At 38.1% G+C, this 22,265-nt stretch overlaps 1 pseudogene; it reads left to right on the top strand.

Moving 5' to 3' along the window:
- The first annotated feature begins 284 nt into the window (after window positions 1-284).
- On the top strand, window positions 285-20,588 carry LOC129669530 (60 kDa heat shock protein, mitochondrial-like; annotated as a pseudogene).
- Window positions 20,589-22,265: the final 1,677 nt, after the last annotated feature.

The raw sequence follows: 22,265 nt of genomic DNA on the forward strand, positions 1-22,265 counted from the left end.
TCACTTTTACTGCTTTCCTCGCCTTTCTTCAAATCTTGCCCCTTCCTATCTTCTCCTCCCCACCTACCTTCCCCTCCATTCTTTTTTTCTTCTCTCCTCTCTTTCTCTTCCCCAACATTTCCCTCACCCTCCCCTCCAATCCAGTCCTTTGAATCAGTGTGCTCTGGCTGCCCTAAAAATATTTTGTACATTTGAGTGTTTTTCAGGAAGATGACAGAGGTCCACTAGTTTGAGAGTGGATGTAGGTGTTTCAGCTGTAGCTAAGGGAGGAAGGTTGCAGGCGCATGTGCTCAAGCGGGGGCGTGTGCTTGACAGTTGGCCTTGAGGGACAGGGTGCTAGTACATGTAGATACCTGGAAGCTTGGAGCTTAAACATTGGAGGGGCAAGTGTGCTGGTGCTGTTCATGGGCTCCATGAACATGTGCAGGTGCCCTGAATTCCTCATTGGCCTACAGGCCTGTCATACCGTCCTCCTGGTATTCAGGTCTGTCTGAGTTCCAGAAAATTTTTGCCTGGATTCTACTGGTAGAACAACAAAACAGGGGCTTCAATGTTGAGAATGCTGACCCAAGGATCCCTATGTTGCCCACAGTGAGAGTGTTGGTGTGAGAGATCCAGTGTCTGGTTGGTAGTGTAGAGGGGACCCTGGACCTGGGGCTCTGCATGCATTCACTTGAAGGTACACTCATTTTTTAACAAGCCTACTTAGAAAGCAAAGGGTGCCCCCTGTTCTCTACTCTCAGATTTGGACCCGCAGGGGCAACTGAAAGTGTAGGAGAGCCATTAGCTCAGTGGTATCACTGTTTGGCCTCTGAGCTGAGAGGCCTATACTTTGGGTCACTGCCGTCTAAGTCACTGAGCACAGAGGCTCCTGCTTGGGCTAGCTGCTGCCCCTCTGCAGCCACAGCACTGGGCCCATGCCATTTCAATCATGGAACATAGAGGAACTTGTTTGCGGGAACCATTGCAGCCTCTGCAGAGCAGGGAGGCTCATGCTTGGGACAAGGAGAAGGGCAGGGAGGTTGAATATTCGCAACTCTCAGTCCTCAGAGACACCCATGCTTGACCTGGATCCAAACTGTTCAACCTCACAGGGTGTCTGCTCTTGCCCATGAAGCCTTAATATCGATGTTCTGGCCCTCAAATAGGAACTTATGTCATTTCTGTACAAAAATAATTTGCTAGAGTAGAATCTGAGGAAATTTTACGTTTTCCAAAAGTATGTTAACTTGAAAAAATTGTCCTTGTTTTCTCATTAGAATAGAACCATCTCCCCATAACTTAGATAAATTTAATCTCAGTCCTACTACTTAACTTGGCCATTTGCCAAATTCAAGTACATTTTGGAATTTATATTTTACTGCCAATCTTCTTGGAAAAAAAATTGTGTGACATCTTGTTAGGGACAATCATGTTTAAAGTACTCTAATGTACCATATATTACTGTGTTCCTTTTGATTTTATGGTTTTCACAAACAAAATAACATCATTCTTTTTGTTATTGTGTTGTTCATTTAGTTGGTTGTTTTTCTTTTTTCTTCAGTGGGACCAATGCCACAAAAAAAGAAAAAAGAAAAGAAGAAAATCACCTATTCTAGTGTAATGTATTCTATTGTAGATTGCAAAATTAGAGTCAAACCTTCCTAATGTATTATACCAATATAAAATCTCATATTTATACAGATATACAGCAATGAACATGTGAACAAATGATTCATATAAAGGATCTCATTAAATGATCTAATAAAATGAATAATTGGAAAATAAGTGAAATAGGAGAGAACTGATAGACTCACACTGTCAAGGAAGGAGACGAAGAGGGAGGCATCATGTGTGATGTAAACTAGAATGCGAAGATGATATGCATCTGTAGAAAGAGACTCCTTGATAGAGCTAGTGTTCTCAGTCAGGGATACGTGGCAGGGGCTGGCTGATCTACAGAGAACAGAGGGAAACCTCCAAAGGAACATGCAGTGAAGAGCTATTCTGCAGGTAGTAGTGTAGGGAATGTACACTGAGGAAGTCTCAGAGGAAGTATGTTTTAATGGTTCAGAGAGATAGAGTGAGCAGAGTATCAAGTCCTGCATCCTGTTCACTTTTTGGTACCATGAACCTACCTATATGTAGCAGACTCCTAGGAAAGCAAATCTGAAAAACAATTACTTAATTTGTATTTTTTATTTCATGTATATATATATATATATATATATATGAAATTATATTATACTTATTTGACCTGTAGGGCCTGTTGATTGCCTGAGAATCATGTTGTAATAATGATTAAAATATTTTTAAAGACAAGTTCTGCTTCAACTGGGACAATCATGATTATATGAGTGCTAGACATAAAAAAGCAGAGCTGTTAGCATTTTGTCCTTGAGAAATTTTCAAGTTTAGTGTTTGATAAGTTATGCTTTATAGAAATAGATGAATTACATACACAACAATAAGGAAATTGACTAGAAAACAATGTCCACCAAATTTTGAATTGAGTTATTATTTTGGACACTGATGAAGCTTCTATCCACAGAAGGAAAAATTTTAATCTAAGGTATGTCCTACAAAGCATGGTGAATCAACCGAAATTTCTCCATAGTAAATTTTGCCTCAGGACAGGAATGATTTAAGTATTTGGTGGTTTTCTCTTGCTAGGTGGACTTGTTGTCAAGATACAAATACTTTCATCACTTCTACATTCTGTCCCATCCACCTGGTCTCTATTTATATTCATAATTGTCATAACAAAATCTAGTTCTCAATTAATGCTGGCCATTGAAAAACAACATATTTTAAAAGGACTGTTCTTATAATAGAATCTAATTTTCCCAGTCTAAGATTGAGAGGAGCAGCATAGTAGCTTAACAGCTTTTACTGTTCTTCTCAGATACTCCTGAGCAAAAATATGCACAGATTACTTGATTTGAAACCTCAATTGTGCTCAAAATTTTTAGCTTTGTTGGTCTCCTGGTTGAGCTCCTGTCCCATCTAGGTCATTCTCCTCCCCTACCCCTTCTTCCACAAAACTCCCTGCACTCTGCCCAAAGGTTTCCCATGAGCCTCAACACCTGCTTCTATCACCTGTTGTGTGGAGCTTTTCAGAAGATTCTCTATAGTAGGATCCCATCCTCTCCCCTCTTTTCCACCACTTCTGTTGTCTATCCAGTTTGCCACTCTGAATGAAATTTAAACATCCTCCCTAGGGTGCTCCTTAGTGTTTAACTTCTTTAGGTCTGAAGATGGCAATCCTATATTACATGGCTAATATTCGCTTGTAAGTGAATATATACCACAAGTGTCTTTCTGCTTCTGCATTACCTAACTCAGGATGATCTTTTCTAGTTCCATCCATTTCCCTGTAAATTTTTATTATTTCCTTGTTTTTAATGACTGGAAATCTGTGCCAAGGGGATTCTGCATCAACCAAGGACTATACATGGAGAGGACCTAGACCCCCTGCTCATATACAGCCAATAGGCAGCTCATTCTCCATGTGGATGTACTAGTAAAGGGAGAAAGATCTGCCTCTGTCATAAACTTGGTTGCCTGATCTTTTATCATTTCCCACTGGAGATGTGGCCTTGCTAGGCCACAAAAGAAAAGGATCCTGGCAGCCCTGAAGATACTAGATAAGCTAGGAACAGATGGCAGACGAAAATTCTTCTGTTTAGTGGACTAGGGAAAGGAGATATGGGGGGAGGTGGAAGAAGGATGTTACTGGGATGAGTTGAGGGAGGAAGCTGCAATTGGATATAAAATGAATAAACTGTAAAAAATAAAATATAAACATCTAATACAATAATAAAGAAAAAAAGCTGTGTTGTGTACAACAGTGGAAGGAGAATTAGTGAATATCTTTCTACCTTTTTAGGTGAAGATTTCTCTCTCACTTACAGTCTCCAGATGTCAGAGTCATTGACACATGGGCTAGAATGAGTTTCCATGCTCATTAATGGTGAATATCTATCCCATATTGTGATGGAATTAGCAGGAGGACTTTGAAATTTAATAGGTTCCAGTGATAATATGGGTACTGACTCCCACTTTGAGAATATTGTATATATAAGAAAAGAGAAAATACAGTGATATCAGCCATTCACTCACTCTCTAATCTCTTTTCCTCTTCTCCCTTTCACATTCTCTGTACCACTTCATCCCTCCTTTTCTCCTTCTCTTTCTTTGTTGCTTTTTCCATGTCCTCTTCCTCCTTAAATATCTCCAAACCTGAATATTACCCTTCTTAAAAACTGAATCTGTTTCTACCTTCTTCTTGCACTTCTATAGCTGTGAAAATAAAATATTATTCAAATGATACTCCTATCTTTATCATTTATTATAGCTTGTAATAGCAGACAACACAGCCTTAACGTATTTTGTCTCTCAATTATAACACAACCTGAACGTATATAATTTATTTGCCACATACAGAAGTCCTATTATTTTATCATCCAGAATAAAATAAAAATATCAATCAGTGGTGAATTGTTGCTTCCTAAAATTCCTCCACAGCCTTTTTCATATTCTGTGACAATTCCTGGATAGAGGTGAGCAGATATCTATAAATTTCAAACTGGACACCTACAAATCACTGAAATTTTTTCATTCTAATCCAGCTTACTGAACCAATAAGTTTATTAGGAATACTTATAGAGGGATTAGGGACAATATTGTGGATGACTCAAGGGCAGAAAAATAACTGAAAATCCCACCCAAGCCTGAGTAATGACTGCTGAAATAAGCATGCCTGGAGTTCCCTTGCATGACTACCAAGCTACTCAGATGGCAGGATGATCTTCTTCACCACCAACTGTTACTGCTTATTTAACTTATTTAATTAATTTGACCTTCTAGATAATCTAAGATTGAATTTTCTGAAACATGCAAATATTGTTACTGATTTTTATTAATTTTCTTTCTCCCACTTGGAAGAAATATTTCATTACATAAAAAGTTGCTCTACACACACAAACACACACACACAGAAACACACAAACACACACATCATATTTTGTCTATATAATGTTGCCTGTGTAAACATGAACACCAATTTTTTAAAAATAAAAGGAGGCTAAGAATTTTAGAGAGGAGGTAAATGAATGGGAGGGGTAGATCCCAGGACAGGGGAGTAGAGAAATTGATGTAATTATATCATTATAAAAATATTGTTTTCTATGGAAAAATTATATTTAATTTGGGGGTAAGTTTGTTTTGTTTTGTTTTGTTTTTCTCCTTAACATATGGGCAGCTAAGTTTCTGCTGTTTCAAGGTTTGGCAACATTAATCTAAAGCACCTTCCGTCCAAATTAGTCTTCAGCATTGCTTTTATTACCAGCAAATTAAGACCTTGTCCTTGAAGTTCAACAAAGTATATTCTAAAAAACTGATTTAAATACATTTTAATGAAAGAGAATTTGTCTCTATCAGGCCATTCTGCCTCATAGACAATTGTCTTCTTGGAACCTCTTCTCAAGAGATTATCATCCATTTTCACAGAACATTCCTGCACCCCACTTGTGCACTGTATTCATGTGATGAATACAGGGAGTGTTGCAGTGATCCACAGCCAAGCAGAGGTAGTTTTTTTTGGGAAGAGTGAGAGGAAAGATAAAGGGAGTGAGAGGGGGTAGGGACACCACAAATACACTTACAGAGTAAACTAACCTAGGCCCATGACAGCTCACGGAGCCTTATACACCAACCTAAAAGCAAGTATGGACTGGACCTAGGCCCCCTACACGTATGTAGCTGATGTGCAGCTTGGGCAACATATAGGTCCTCTAACAATTGGAGTAGGGTCTGTCTCTCAATCTGCTACCTGCCTCTGGATCCCTTTCTCCTAGGTGGGTTGCCTTGTCTGCCCTCAGTGAGAGAGGATGTGCTAAGTTCTGCTGGAACTTTAGATGTCAGGGTGGCTTTGTACCTTTTGGGAGCTTCCCCACTTCTCTGAAAAGAAAGATAGAATGGGAGGAGGGGGTATAAGGGTGGGACTGTCAGGAGGGTGACTGGGATCAGGCTATAAACTGATTAAATAAATAAGTAAATAAAAAAACCTAAGAAAAGCCCTCCCCCCAAAATTATAACCTACCTTTATGACCAAATGTGTGAAAAGTTCTTCAATGAAACCTTGGCATCTCAAGTTTCAGAAGAAGGTACAGCAGAAGGGGGTTTACACACACACATACACACAAACTTTTTAAGTATAACACAGGAAAATTGATGGCATTTTTTACAGGATAAAAAAAGTTCTAGAGTAAAAGGTAGCTTGGTACGGTGTAGTGGAAAGTATTTCACCCTGGTAATTATAAATGATAAATACAGTTTCCAGCTTATACATGACATTCATGTTTTGTTACCATTGTTACCTTTTTTCCTGATCTCTAAAACAAGTTAGGAAGATTAAGATTTGGACATTAAAATCTATATAGGATATGTGTAACTGTATTCTTCTTAGAGGATCTACTCTCCTTAAGGAATTTATCCAGTTTGATGATCTGGTAGGATACATCTTTCGATTTGACTGTATACTATTAGAGTTCATTACATCTGTTTTTCCAAATTTTGCCTTCTTTCATAAATTTCTTTGTTTCCAATGGCATACTTTCTCAGCCTTCCAAATTTAATACCAATTTTGACTGACTAATCCTATTACTAGGGAAAAAAAAACAAGTTTGCGTATACGGCAGTGGTTTGCATTGAAGCATAATTGTAAGGACGAGGTCACAGAGCTCATGACTACTTGAAGATGGAAAGTGTTTCACAGACTGATGGAACTAATTCTGAGTTGTCATTGCTAGTAGAATTCAAATATTCTACATGACTATTTGGGGATACATGACTAAGCCTAAATCACACAAAGACCCTAAATTTCATTTTTACAGGATCATTTCAAAACATGTCTCTGTTGTTATTGTTTCATTTGTTTTTAATCATAAGTGTTTTTAGGGTTGTGGTTTTAAAAGTGCTAATATAGAGCTGGAAAGATGATTTAGGGGTTAATAGAACTAGCTACTCTTCCAGGGGCCCCTGTTTCAATTTCTAACACTTGGTAACTCATAACCATCTGTAACTTTAATCACAGAGGACTAAGGGGACCTGACATGCATTGCATGCATATGATACATAAACAAAGAAACAAGCAAAGCACCCATGCACATTAAAGAAAAGTACTAATGGCTATCTGTAGAATGATTTGCTTTCAGTAAATCAAATGTAGTTTGATATTCAAGGAAAGAATGAAAATGTCAATAATATAGCCCATGATTCCTAAATGTACATATCTACAATTTTTGCTTTTAATATTTTAGTTATACCCTTAGGATTTATCCTCATGTAAGCGAAATTATTTAGAAAGCCTTTCATCATTTAGTTTTAAAATGTAGTCGAACTTTCACACATTGCTGCTCAAATATCAGACCTTTGGCCATCTTTGTGGGTGTGTGTCTGTGTTTGTGTGTGTTTGCATGGGATATGTGTATGATTGCATTGAGCACATTTAAGACTGCTAGACAGGAGCAGAAACATTAGATTGTCCCCAGAAGAAATGCTTAAACAAATTTTTTCGTTTCTTCTTTTTTTTTTACCCTTCAGCCCCAACTAACCATGAGATTTATTTTATTTATTTTATTTACTTTTCTTCATGCTTCCCAAAATGCCTATAGAGACAGTTTTGCTGAAAGTTGCTCTCTACATGTGAAGCATCTATACCAGAGAGTTTGCACAGGAAAAAAAAAATGGATGCTAAATGTTCAACTGTAACAATTGTCTTGCCTTTTTATTCTTCCTATGTGCGATATAAGATCATTTCAAGGAATCTTTCTTTTTTGCACTCCATAATTTTTTATTGTTCTTTCAAGAGGCATTACCTGTACTTAATATTTTTTTTTTTTGTTTTCAATATAGCAAGATCTCAGGAAGTCCTATTTCTATCGCAGTGTCACTGATTTGAATATATTTCCATGTTGACATTGGCATCCTGGAGTTGAATATTTAAAATTGCTTTAACTCCTTTATACAGATGCTGTAGCTGAATTCTAGCATAAGAAAAGCAAACCAAGACAGCATGAACACTCTTTGCCTCTAAGGGCTGGTTATTATATCATATGCACTGATTTATAAGTTCAGTCTGCCTATACCTAAATGTCTAGTTATTTAACAGATGTCATGAATCAGCCAGAGAGAGAATTAATGGGGGCGGGTGGAGGTAAGTAGGTGAAAAAAAAAATAACAGTTTAATCTTGCTCTTCAATGGAGGAACAAGTTAATTTGGGTCTCCTAAGGTGATTTTGGTGTTCTTATGCTTTTTAAATGGGAGCATTGTTTAAATGGAGGTGAAGTAGATTTCCTAGACCACTGGCCTGTTGGCGTTCACCCTGTCAATGAAGGAGGAAGTGCTGGGTATATGTTAGAAAACAGTACATCAGAATACACTGAATATTGATCAAAAGAGTTACAGTTTAAATGTTCTTAAATAGTTCTCCGGAGAATTTTAGGTGAGAACATGAAAATTTATGAACATGTACATGATAGCACATAGGGTGCCATACAGAAATCCAGGCAGTATTTGGTTGAAACAGTTACCACACAAAATACATGTACCATCAAAACCTGTTAAAAATCATCCTACCACCTGAGAGAATATTTGTTAGGACTATCTTGGCTGTGAATGACATAAACCAACATCAGCTGGTTTTAGAATAAGAAGATACAAGCTATCATAGGGAATACGTTTGCATAAATGTGGTACCTATGGCAGCAAAGCCTAGAAGGTCATCGACAATCTTCATTTCTTTCCAAGTCTGCACATTCTTTCTTATTGCTCTCTATTAATTTGTTCCCTTCATGTATGAGACATTTCTGGCTTAGCAAATCCATTTTGCTTTGCATCTAAATACATATCGGGATCACATGTCCTATTAAGGTAAACATGCAGTTACATTCTGGCTTATACTACTTCAAGGCGTGGTTCAGAAGCACATAGTACCCCTCCCCACTTCTACCTGCACTTTCCATTTGCTGCCACGATGATGAAGACTGAGACCTTGAAAGACGTTGGCTGGAAAACAAAAACTCAATTCTATACAGTGCAACCCCTACCAGGAAGCTCCTCCTTCTTCAGCATACTACCATTAAGCTCCTCCCCCTCAGAATATACCAGGAATTTCCTCACTCTTCAGCCTCTACCAGGAAGCTCCTCCCATTTAACCATGTACTTGAATGAGAAGTCATGTATCATAACTTATCACCTTAAGATATTAAAAATTAATGTTCCCCCTTAAAAAATAGCGAGATCGAGACAGGAGAGAAGACAGAGCAATGAAAAGCACTGTCTCCTCTTTCACAGTTACTGAATTCAATTCTCAACAACCACATGGCTGCTGAAAACCATCTATATTGACATCTGATTCCCTATTCTGGCACGCAGTTATACATGCAGATAGAACCCTCATCTAAATAAATAAACAAACAAACAAACAAACAAACAAAATTTAAGATCATATTCAAAAATATCAGTTAAAAATGCAGTCCATTAAAAAAAAAAAGCAGTCAGTAACAAATGCTGTTAAAGTTATTTGCCCAAGAAAATACAGTAAAAATGAAAATCATTTCCAGGGGTTTTGATGGACATGTGTTCCCAGAACTCTGTATATTGTCCTTCTGGAAATGTTCTTACAGCTTTTTTCTACTTCTAAAGCACAGGACTCCACTTAACATTTACCATATGCTCAGTTGGCTACATGTTATGCCTGGGTCATTATGATTTTTATTTCAACCTCATCTGAAAAAAATTATACTCATTTATGAGAAATCTGCTTTGGCATTTCGTAGGACTTATCATAATTACTAATAGGCACTACTACTACGTTCCCTAATGACTATACATTTGTTGCTTGTTACTGAATTATGGGATTAACATGTTCCACATTGTTTTCCAAAGGGCTGAAAATTGTTCTTGGTAAATCCATTATTTCCAGTTGGTTTCAAAATGCAATTCTTTCTTTTCCCATGGGTTCACCAGTAATTTCCCTGCCTCTTCACCCACTTCCACTGTCTTATACTTCATTTTGCAGCATTTTTCCTGTTAACATTTTTCACAGAATACATTTTGATTATGTTTCCCATCCCCCACCTCCAGATTATCTCCACCACCCAATCTACCCAAATTTATTTTCTGTCTCTCTAAAACAAACATAAAATAACATAAATAAAATTAAAAACAAGACAATGCAGCCACACCTGATGAGACCTAACAGACTAGGATCAGAAGGAAGAAAAAGAAACCCTCCCCTACTAGTGGACTTGGGGAGAGAAGTGTGTGGAGAAAGGGGAGGAAGGGAGAGATTGGGAGGGAAAAAAAGAAAGAAAAAAATTAAAAACAAAAAAGTGCCAAAACAAAACAAAATGAAACAAAAAGCACACATACCGAAAAAAAAAAAGTTGGTTTTTGTTGTTGGCCTGCCCTAGAGTGTGGATAATATACCCAGTGAAAACTGCACTGAAGAAAAGTTCTTTTCCTTTTCTAGCAGGCATCAATTGCAACACAGTTCCTTGCTTAGAGGATGCAGTGTCTACTTCCTCATCTCACTGTTGGGAACCTGTCTGGTTTTAATCTATGAAGGTTCTGTGCATGCTGCCACTGTCTCTGAGAGTTCATATGTATATTAGATATGATGTGCCTGGAAGACACTGTTTCATTGGAGTTGTTCACCACCTCTGGTAGTTAAGATTTAATGTTTGTCATCTTCCTAAATTTAGAGAAAACAATTTCAGTTTTCCTATAATCAGTATGTTTACTATTAACTTGTCATATTTAGTGTTTTATTTTGTTTAAGCATGTTTCTACTATTTCTAATTCCTTTAGGACTTTTATTATGAAGGGATGTTGAAATTTCTTGATTTTTCCTGCAGCTGTTGAAACAATCATATGATTCTTATTTTTTCTGTTTATGTGTTTATATGATTACAGATTTTCCTACAATGTGCAACTTACATATTCCTGCAATGGAACCAACTTGATCATGCTGTATGATCTTTCTAAATCATTGCTGTATTCAATTTTCAATAACTTCATTAAGGATGTTTGCTTCTATAATCATCAAATGTGTTGGTGAATAGTTTTCTCCTTGCTCATGTCTGTATCTAGTTTGGTTACCAGAATAATTATGGCTTCATGTGGGGTCTGCTTAAATCCAACAATTTAATAATTTCTTCCCTTTTCTTCCCTTTCTGTTATATGGCACAGTTTTGGGAGCACTAATTCTAGGTTATATTTAAAGGTCTGTTATAACTCAAAAGAGAATTCATTAATTTTCTTAGGATTTTCTTCATTTGAACCAAAGTAACCTTCTGTGCTTTATATAGAACTACTCATATGTTTATATCCTCTGTGTTCAATTTTGGCAAAAATTAATATGGATAGAAAATTTTCAATTTAGATTCTTCCACCATACTTGGATATAAGTTTAATATATGTATAAATGTTTATGTTTATATCTAAATTAACACACACACATATAGAAAATATTCAGCTAAAAATAAAAAAACACTCAGATAATAAAATGATATACCTGTGATAGATAATTTTAATTGTCTATTTCACATACCTTGATACCTTGTATTATATATCACTTTCCTTCAAAATGAAACTTTCTTTCTGAAATGAAACTTTTTTTTTCTAGGAGGGAGGCCTGTGACACTCAGGAGGTAAATAAAAAAGTTACCAGTTTAGGAAGAAAACCATGGAAGATTCTTCAGAACCTGGTATATAAAGGAATGCTGAGGGAGAAGATTATGGCCATCCAAGTTTCAAAAAAAAAAAAAAAGCCAAACCAAAACAAAAAACAGATATTCAGACTGTCAATTTGCCTGCAAATTCTGCAGAGACTGCAGTGTTGCAGCATTCCTGAATCTTTACCCCAGTGGAAGTGGATTGTGTGTGTGTGTGAAAGCTGCTTGTGAGTCATTCTTGCTTCTTTTGACTAACTCCTGCCCTATACTTCTGTTACTAACCCTAGTAAAAATTTGTTGATTCAACAAGTTGAATATTACTGAAATTGTTACTTTAGTACATCATGGGTTCTTTTTGTATATAGACATGGGTTGTTTTCTTTGATGTGTTTGTGTGTTCTGTTGCTCTAGGAAAAAAAAAATATGGTACAACATCTGAGAATAGGGAACTAAGGTTGGAGAATTGCCATATTGGATTGGCCTGAAGAGGCATTCTTGATGGCTAATTGATAAAGGGAGGCTCCCACATGCACTGTAGTCAGTTGTATCCTTATGTAGGGTGGACCTGAGCTATATAACAAAGGCATCTAAACACGATTCTGGAAGCATGTCAGTAAGCAGCATTAATTACTTCATGGTCTCTGCTGGAGTTCCTGCCTCCAGGTTCTTTCTTGAGCTCCTGACCTGGCTTCTATTAACTACTTCCCCAAGTTGCTTTGGACCATGATGATTTTCATTGAAAAGCAAATAAAGAGAGTAGTATTACATGTTCATTATTGATTTTCAATTGGTAGACATATTGGCTGCTTCCTTTTCCTGGCTATTGTGATCAGAGTAGCAATAAGTACAGAGAAGCACGAATCTCTGTAGTAAGATATAGATTCCTTTAGAAATATGTCTAGGAGTGATGGAGCTATTTTCTAGCTTTTTGATGAAACTTCACACTGATTTCTATTGTAGCTGAATCAGTTTACTCTTCACTAACAGCTAATATGTTTGTCTGTTCCCACAACCATGCCAGCACTTGTTTTTCTTTGTGTTGTTGCTGTTACTGTTTTATCTTAACCATCTTGACTATGGTAAGAGGAATCTCAAAGTAGTTTTAATTTGTATTTCTTTTTATCATAGCTCTGTTTATTTCTGTACCCAATTTAATTAGATGGTTTGTTTTCTTGGTGTTCAGCTTTTTGAATTTTTTTTATATAGCCCAGACACAAGCCCTCTGTCAAAAGTATATTTGGTAAAGATTTTTTTTCCTATTCTGTGGGCTGCCTTTTCACCCAAATGATGGCATCTTTTGCTATACAGAAAATGTATGCTTGAAATTCTCAAACAATAAAATAATAAATGTTTTATATTCTGCTTTGGGGAAAGTTTCATTAGCTGTTAAGAAAAATATTTTTTTCTGTAGCTTTTCTGTAGAATTTTTTTTAGTGATTGGTTCATAGCATAACTAAATTTTGATGCTTCTTTTTTTTAGCTTTTCTCTGGATGTCCTATCAATTGGTGAAAGTTAGATGTTGACATGACCCTGAATTATTGTATTAAGACCTATATGCTTCTTTATGAATAATAGGGTTACTTTTATGAAATTGAATAGACCAATATTCAGTCTTTATATGTTTAAAATAATTGTTTATTTTTGGTAAATTGTCACCTTTATTCATAAACACCTTTATTTATTTTGACAGCATTTTTACTAAACTTGATTTGGATTCTCCTTTGTCAGGTAAGAATAAAGCTAGTTTTGTTTTTCCTTTGATTCTGTTTGATTAAATGTACTTTTCCATTTTTCCATTCCTGGTCTTTATCCAATTTTGTAGAAAAGGTGAGTTTCTAATACTTATGATTTTCTTTCTAATCAGACAGAATATGTCCTTGTGAGAGTTCCAAGGTTTAAATATTAGAATTTTAGGGCAACATGGCTAAAGTCCCCTGTACAAGTTTAGGCGAAGGACCTTGTTAAGACAGACCCACCTTCCTTGCCCTGAGAGATACCATTGTTTGGCAACCAGACCAGATGGCCAGTAGTCTCCCACCCAGATAGCCCGTATCTCTACTTCTCAGAAAAACCATGAGATGTATTAATCACTCTCCCCTTCCCTAACTGCAGCCTAATCAGCATGTAACAGGACATCCCAGACATTGCTCAGGAGTAAATATACTCCAAATGGCTGAGCCATGGCCGTCATGAACTTGGCACCTAAAATAGACTAAGGCTTGGAAATTGCCTGCTTGAGATTTTTCCATTTAAGAACCCTGTTCCCCCAGAGCTGGGGGATGCATTTCTCTCCTGGTAAGCCAGGGAGTTTTGCTGCCCAAGCTCAAGCTTATATATATATATATTTTTTAATTTTATTTTTCTTATTAGTTACATTTTGTTAATTCTGTATACCAGCTGTATCCCTCATTCCCTCCCTAATCCCACCCTCTCTCCCTCGTCTCCTCCCTGCCCCTTTCCAAGTCCACTGATAGGGGAGGACCTCCTTCCCTTTCACATGACTCCATTTTGTCAGGTATTTTCAGGACTGGCTGCAAAGTCCTCCTCTGTGGCCTAACAGTACTGCTCCTCCCTTGGGAGGTGGAGAGGTCAAAGAGCCAGTCATTGAGTTCCGGTTAGAAATAGTCCTTGTTCCCCTTACTATGGGAAACCAATTGATTACTGAGCTATCACAGGTCACATCTGAGCAGAGGTTCTAGGTTTTATCCTCTCATGGTCTTTGGCTGAGTGTCCATCTCAGAAAAGACCCTGTGCCCAGATATGTTTGGTCCTTGTGGAGCTCCTATCCTTTCCACATCAAACTCCCCTTCTTTCATATAATTTCCTGCACTCTCCCAAGGGTTTGGTTATGAGTCTTAGTATCTACTGGAAAGAGGACAATTCAATGTGTGCTGCGTTGGGCCATAGGTTTGAGAAAGCTTGTATTTTATAAACCCTTGTGTACTTGCATTGGAGTCGATTCCTGGTGGTGTTTGGAATCTTATGAACTGAGCACAACACTTGAATGTGTGAAAATTAACACCATTTATACCCTCAGGGTTATCTCAAACACGATACTTATTTTGGAGTGTTTTATGTTTTTGTTTTGTTTTCTGTGTTTTCGAATACATGATATTCTTTCATTCTCATTAGAAGTTTGATAGCTATTGGATTAATAATGTTTGCATGTGTCTTAATTAACCTTCTGTATTTAATCTTCAAGTAAGGTTTATGTTTTTATGAGCTCTCATGATTTGCTTTATATTCTTCCTCATTTATCTGTGTATAACATTCCCATGAGCATTTTCTGTAATGTTAGTATAGTTTTCATGAATTTCTTAGTTTGTGCTTATCTTGAAAGATTAATTTTCATTTGATTTTGAGGACCAAAAATGCAGGAAATATAAACCTTGTAGGCAGTTATAGTCTTACAACACATAGAAACACTACTTCAAGATTTCCTAAGATTTTATAGTTTCTGCCTAGAAATCCAAAGTTACCACGGTTTCCCTTCATAATTGAATTGGCATGTCTCTTTGACAGCTAGCAACATTTTGTTTTTTGAAATCTTGGCAGTATAAATGAGATATCATGTGGATATTTTTTTTTTCTGGTTATGTCTGTTTTGGATTCTAAATGGTCCCAGTACTTGATGTTCATAACTCTTTAGAATTTGAGTTTTATTTTTTTCAAGTATTTCACTTAATAGGTTTTATGCAATTTCAGTATAATATATGTATATCTTCAATCAACTGCTTTGATCTTAAGATTGATCTTTTAGTGTTATTTCAAAGATCTTCCTTTTTATAGAGATAAGTTATTTTTGTTTTCAGACTTACTGTCAGAAGAAAATTTATCAACATTATGATAAATGTTGGTAGTCTTTCTCCTTGATTTAGAATTCTGGTCATATTATCAGTTGATTTTTTACTTGAATTATTTAAGTTTTACTTCTAAAAAATATTGTTTGTAATCTGAGAAGACTTAAAACAGAAGCAGGTGCATTGTAAATTAAAGGCCAATCTGGGTTATATAACAAACACTGTGTCAAAAAGAAACAGATAACATGAAAAATGAACAAAGAAGATTTAGGTGATAAAGCAAAAAAGAAATTAACATTATCAGATATAGATCTGTTTTCTGAACACATTTTACAGCTTCTTACCTTTGCTTAATTCATTATATTTGGAATCTGGATTTCAGAACCAGATGAGGGAGAGTCACCAACTGGGTAACAAACTTTGGAGAATAGGATGAAGTGCAGATCTACATTTGCTTGTTTATCTGTTTGTTTGTTTATTTACTCTACACTGTGATTGTAGGCCCTTCCCCTGTGTCCTCCTGTTCCCACCTTCCCTCCAATTCCCCATATTCCCCTACCTTACCTTTCAGAAAAAGGGAGCCCTACCCCCTACCAACCCACCCCAGCACATCAAGTAGCATCACAATTAAGCTCTTCCACTGAGGCCAGGCAAGGTAGCCCCACCAGTGGGAAGTGATCAAAAGTAGGCAGTAGAGTCCAAGTCAGAGTCAGCCCCCATTAGACTTACAAGGGAATCTCCATGAGGACCAAGCTGACAATTAACTGCATCTGTTTAGGAGGTGTAGGTCCAGTCCATGAATGGTCCTTGGTTGGTGCTTCAGTCTCCACAGGCACACCTGTGCCCTGGTTAGTTGGCTCTGTTGATTTTCTTATAGATCTCCTGTCCCCTAAAGGTCTTTCTATCCTTTCCCTTACATTTCCACATGATTCCTGCCCTTTGTTCAATGTTTGGCTGTGAATCTCTGCATCTGGTTCAATCCACTACTGGGTGGAGCCTCTCAGAGGACAGCTATGCTAAGCTCCTGTCTGCAAGCATAGCAGAGTATCATTAGTAATGTCATTGGTTGGATATTCCCTCAACCTCTGCCTTATGTTTGTCCTTGCCTATAGGCAAGATAAATTTTGAGCCAATATTTTTGTGGGTGTGTTGGTGTTTCCCTTCTTTCACTAATAGTGGTGTCTAGTTACAGGGTAGCCTCTTCAATGTCCATGACCCTTGCTACTAGGAGTCTCAGCTAGAGTCACCCCCATATCCTCAAAGGCGGCTACTCTGTCTTAGGTCTCCAACTTGTCTCAGAGATGCCCACCCACAGTTTCTTTTCTTTCTGTAAGCCTTTTGTCCTCCAAACCCCTGTTCTCCCCAGGTCTGATCTCCACCATCATTTCTCTCCACACTCCCTCTCTTATCCGGTTCCCTCTCTTCAACAGCTTCTGCTGTTTATTCTATTTCCCCTTCTGAGTCAGATGTAAACATCCTCCCTTGGGTCTTCCTTGTTACTTATCACTTTTGTGTCTGTGAATTGTAGTAGGTTATCCTGTGCTATATGTCTAAAATTTGTTTATAAGAGAGTACATACCATTTGTATCTTTCTAGGTCTGGGTTATTTCATTTAGTATGATCTTTTCTAGGTTCAATCCATTTGCCTGCAAATTGCATGATGTCCTTGTTTTTGATAGCTGAGTAGTGCATTCCATTGTGTAAATGTGTCACAGTTTCTTTATCCATTCTTGGGTTGAAGGACACTTGAGTTATTTCCAGTTTCTGACTTTTATGAATAAGTCTTGGAAGAATCAAGGATACAAGACACATACTTAAATACAATAAAGTCAATATACAGTAACAACAAACTAAAGAAAGAGAAACTTTAAGTAATCCCACTGAAATCAAGGACAAGACAAGGCTGCCCACTCTCTCCATATCTCTACAACATAATACTTGAAGTCCTAACCAGAGTAATAAGACAACTATGTAGATCAAGTGGATACAAATTGGAAATGAAAAAGTTAAAGAATCACTATTCACAAACGATATCATAGTATACTTAAGTGAATCTAAAAATTTTATCAGAGAACTCCTATAGTTGATAAACACCTTTAACAGAGTGGCTGGATACAAAATTAATTCAAAAAATCAGTAGCCCTCCTGTATACAAATGACAAACTGGCTGACAAAGAAATTAGGGAAACAACACCCTTCACAATAGTCACGAGTAATCTAAAGTATCTTGGCATAACTCTAACAAAGCAAGTCAAAGAACTGTAGGAGAAGAACTTCAAGTCACTGAAGAAAGAAATTGAAGAAGATATCAGTTCTACTTTTATTTTGCAGCAGCAAGCATTTTTATACAGCCTTTGGACCAATGTAAAGGTGACATGAGCTCTGGGTTTGCTAATCATCCCACGGTTACTAAGAGGAGGTACCAGTACTGACAGCCCCAGAGGGAACTTCTCTGTAGACATGGAAAACAGCCTCTGCCTTGTTCCATGCCAAATCTGTGGCCCTACCAGTTTGTAGGGATCCTCCTTTAGTGTCACGTGGTTTGCCAACAGACATGGGAACTTGTACTATTGAGTGGTATGGGAGCCTCCCTCACAGTTCACTAGGCCCCACAAGGGGGCCAGAGCACCTATCCAAACCTAAAATGAAAGCCAGTGACTTGTGAAGTAAAGGCCAACCAGGATTATATAACAAACACTGAATCAAATAGAAACAAATGACCTTCCTCTCTCACAGCCCATGGCCGACTCCTCTGAGCCTGTAAATGCACCACCCACCCATGGCCATCAGAAATACTTCAACTACCAGAATCTTTAGACACAAAAGACATTCTTCATCTCATTCAGGCCCATGCCCGAGGTATAAACTTTGGTGTGAATGCCCAAGCCTTAATCTATCAAGATGTGGATCATTTTGCTAATGCTAAAGCTGTTACAATGGTGCCAAAGAGAATAACACTGATAATAGAACAAATTGTGGAAGTACAGAAGTGACAAAAGATAGGGTGACTGTTGCAAATCAATTGATTTAAAGTACAAATATAAAAATCTGAGCGTTAATTGTGTTAAGGATGTTGCAAGTAACACAAATGAAGAGGCTTGCAGTGGCACTACCACTGCTCCTATTCTGGCATGTTCTATTTCCAAGTAGGACTTTTACTAGATCAGCAAAGGTGCCAGCCTGGTGGGAGGTAGGGAGGTGTGATGTTACCTGTTGATGTTGACTGTTGTTACTGTAATTGCTGAACTTATAAACAGTAGACAACCCCTGAAGAAATTGCTTAGATTTCTGCACTTTCTACAAATGTAGACAAAGACATTATATTTCTGATGTATTAAAAATGACTGGAAGAAAGTCTCTCATTACAATGAGGTATGGAAAAACACTGAATTATAAGTTATTGAAGGAATGAAATTTGATGCAGGATATATTTCCCCATATTTGGCTAGCACATCAAAGTGTCAAAAAGGTGAAGCTTATGTTCTGTGGAGTTAAAAGAAAATTTCTAGTTTTGAGTCTACGTATCTACTTTTGAAATTACCAGTGCTCACTAGAAACCCTTGGATATAATCTATGAATCTGCTGATGGAGAAGATCTAAATTCAGTATTACTGAATGGGCTAAAAGTTTGTCTTTAGGTTGTAGCAACCAAAACTCCAAGGTTTTGAAACAATAAGAAGAACCAGCATAAAGATGTGGCTATTGTTTTGTATGGTACCATATTTAAAGAAGAGTGATGTGATCTAAATTTTTAAAATGTTCAAGCTCATGACTTAGCAAAGTTAAGAGATGTCATTGACATCACCAAAGACAATGCCATATTTTGGAAGGAAATTGAAATTAAAAAATACGTTCAAGAAATCACTGAGAAGATACAAATGACAACTAGTGAAAATGGAAAAGAAAAGCAGAATGAGAAGCTTGTTAAAACTTCAGATGAGACCTGATAAACAAAGGTCAGATGGAAGGGGAGGAGGACCTCCTCTATTAGTGGACTTGGAGAAGGGCATGGGATGAGATGAAGGAAGGTGGTTGGAATTGGGAGGGAATGAGGGAGGGGGCTACAGGTGGGATACAAAGTGAATAAACTGTAATTAATATAAAAAATTTTAAATTAAAAAAAACAGATGAAGTAGCTATTGTTAAGTTGGGAAACACAGGTGATGTTGAAATGAAAGAGAAAATGAAGTTACAAATGTCCTTAATTCTACAAGAGCAGCTGTTTAAGAAGGCATTGTTGGGGTGGGGGGCATAATCCAAGATGGCGGTAACCAACATGCACCCTATCTGAGAGGCAGAGGTTCTGCAACTCTGAAATTGGTGAGTGTAGGGGCAGCTGAAGCCAGAAAATTGACATTAAAGCTTCCTGAATGAGAGAGGACATCACATAAGCTGAGAACATTTAGATTCAGGTCACCCACAGACTTCTCCGGGGACAGAACATGGAAAACATTTGGTCCCCTTTTACTTCCCCATTTCGGACCCCGCTTGTCCACAACAGAGCCAGCTCACTGTGCCTGAGACTCTTAGCATAGAACCCACCGCCTGGGCACTGAGACAGCAGAAGAGGGACTCCTAGCTCCGAAGCAGCAGCTGCCAGCTATAACAGCCTTCAGGGTCCTCATTCCACGGTACCAGCCTTTTGGGTCCCAGGTTCACGTTACCAGCCTTCTGAGTCCAGGGTCTTAGCTACCAGCCTTCCAAGTCCTGGATCCATGGAACCAGCCTTCTTGTTTCTGAATCTGCACTACCAGCCTTCTGGAGCCCAGATCCACTGTACCAGCCTTCTGGGTCTCTGTTCCACTAGCAGATGTATGGACCTTGGAGGGACTCCCAGCCAGTAACTATATGGGCAGCCCAATCCCTCAGTAGTGGGCAGCCAGTGGTACAACCACCGAAGTCAGCCAGACTCTCCAAAACAACCCGGTATAGAAGGCCTGCCAGGGCACCTAGGTCCGTGGACCACTGTTTGTGGCTCCCTAGGACTTCCGAGCAGACACTTGTGCCAATGTCGCAATTCCACTGCTGCATCTGGACTCCCAAGTTTGGCGGCTGCAGCACCGTAATCTGACAGGAAAACTTCAAATGTCAACAAGGGTGAGAGAAGCTGCTGGGGAATCTTCACTAGCTTGGTCAGTAGTATCTATTATTTTGTTTTCTGGCTTCTGTTTGCTCTTGCTACTCTTTTAAAGTCTCTTCATAAAAGACTGAGAAAACACAAGGTGTTGTTTTGTTATCTTGGCCAAATATTCCAGGACTTTCATTTTGCTTGTTTCAGCATGGGCTAGGGGAACCCACAGGAACTCATAGCGTGGAGGATTGCTTTTGGCCACCTCCTGGTACCCCAGGGACTTTAGCTTCACCAAATACTGAGTCAGGAGCTTTTGAGGCTCACCAAGGATGGGGTGCTTCTTCCCTGGATAGACTTATTTGTTCTTCAGGAATTCCCACAAGGCTTCCTCAGTGACAAAATTGCCCCTAACAAAGATGATGTCCAGGGTACTCATCAGGAAACCAGTCTTGGGTAAGCCTTTGCCAGCACGAATCCTCCCATTGTTTGGGAGCTTCAGCTTGCTGATGAGGTCATATGAGGGCTTACTGGAGGTGACCTCCCTCACTTCCACTGCAAAGGTATCTTCGCTCATTTCAAGGCTTTCCTGATGATCTCAGGAAAGTTTTTTTCCAAGTGTTTGGTGATAACCCTCAGCATTTCTTCCTTGGTAGTAAGGTGCTTCAAATTGTAGTTGTGGATCAGGTACTGTAAGAGCTCCACCACCTTTCTTGCTAACAGATCTTGATGCAGAATGGTAGGGTAGTGTATAAGTTGGCCTCTGGAGGGCATTCCCTTTGTTTACTTTGCTCGCTTTCCTCACAGGAACTTTCATCTGAATCAGGAAGAAACAGTGTAGTTCTGGCAATGCTGTTGCTTTCTGTGGCACCTTGGAAATGCTGGAAGACTCAGACTCAGGCAGGATCTGTGAGGCAAATAGAAGACTCTTCTCCTGACTCTGGTATTTCTTCTGCTGTTTCCTGAGCAACTCCACAAGTCTAAGGCTCACCTCAGGTCTGGTGGTTTTTTCTCCTAGGCATAGAACTAACTTTTCTGACCTCGAGGCATGATGATTCTGGGTAAGGTCAAGAAGAGAAAATGAAAGATTGAATAGTCCTCTTTCTCCCAAGGAAATAGAAGCAGTCATCAACAGTCTCCCTTCCAAAAAAAAAAAAGTCCTGGGCCAGATGGATTCAGCACAGAATTCAACCAGACCTTCAAAGATGGTCTAACTCTAATTCTCTCCAAATTATTCCACAAAATAGAGACAGAAGGAACATTACCAAATTCATTCTATGAAGCCACAGTCACCTTAACACCTAAACCACAAAAAGACCCAACAAAAAAAGAGAACTTCAGACCTATCTCTCTAATGAACATTGATTCAAAAATACTCAATAAAATACTTGCAAACCGAATCCAAAAACACATCAAAGATATCATCCACCATGACCAAATAGGCTTCATCCCAGGCATGCAAGGGTGGTTCAACATACGGAAATCCACCACATAAACAAACTGAAGGAATAAAATCACATGATCATCTCCTTAGATGCTGAAAAAGCATTTGACAAAGTCCAACACCCATTCATGTTTAAAGTCTTGGAGAGATCAGGGATAAAAGGCACATATATAAACATAGTAAAGGCAATATACAGCAAATCTATAGCCAACATCAAACTCAATGGAGAAA

The sequence above is a fragment of the Psammomys obesus genome, unplaced genomic scaffold, assembly GCF_907164565.1.
Source record: "Psammomys obesus unplaced genomic scaffold, mPsaObe1.curated_primary_1811, whole genome shotgun sequence".
In the NCBI taxonomy this organism is placed as follows: Eukaryota; Metazoa; Chordata; class Mammalia; order Rodentia; family Muridae; genus Psammomys; species Psammomys obesus.